The following is a 299-nucleotide window of genomic DNA, read 5'->3' on the forward strand; positions in this document are numbered from 1 at the left end:
CAGACAGTGTGGCAAGGACAGCCACAGCCTGCAGAAACAGGGCCCGGGAGTGGAGAGGTCTGGTCCCAAGTGTGTCAGGTCCCCACTGTCTCTATGCCTCTGCCCCAGCCCACATCAACCCATTTGCAGGCTGGACTAATTAGTGATGGAGGCAGCAGCCCTGAGGCTTCCCAGAAGTTGGATGCTTCCCAGCTCTGGGTCACTACACTGCAAGCCAGCACGGCATTGACCAAGCTGCCCCTGTCCCCAGCAGTCCTCGTGCACCCTGCCACGGCCACCAGGCCCACGTGGCAGTCGCC

At 61.9% G+C, this 299-nt stretch overlaps 1 protein-coding gene across 1 annotated transcript in view; it reads left to right on the plus strand.

The window, feature by feature from the left end:
- Window positions 1-299, plus strand: part of TBXA2R (thromboxane A2 receptor) — a gene marked incomplete at both ends in the record, with an annotated part of 3,682 nt that overhangs the window by 1,506 nt on the left and 1,877 nt on the right. The window lies entirely within an intron of this gene.

Source organism: Mesitornis unicolor, unplaced genomic scaffold (assembly GCF_000695765.1).
Source record: "Mesitornis unicolor isolate BGI_N332 unplaced genomic scaffold, ASM69576v1 scaffold34357, whole genome shotgun sequence".
NCBI classification, from domain to species: Eukaryota; Metazoa; Chordata; class Aves; order Mesitornithiformes; family Mesitornithidae; genus Mesitornis; species Mesitornis unicolor.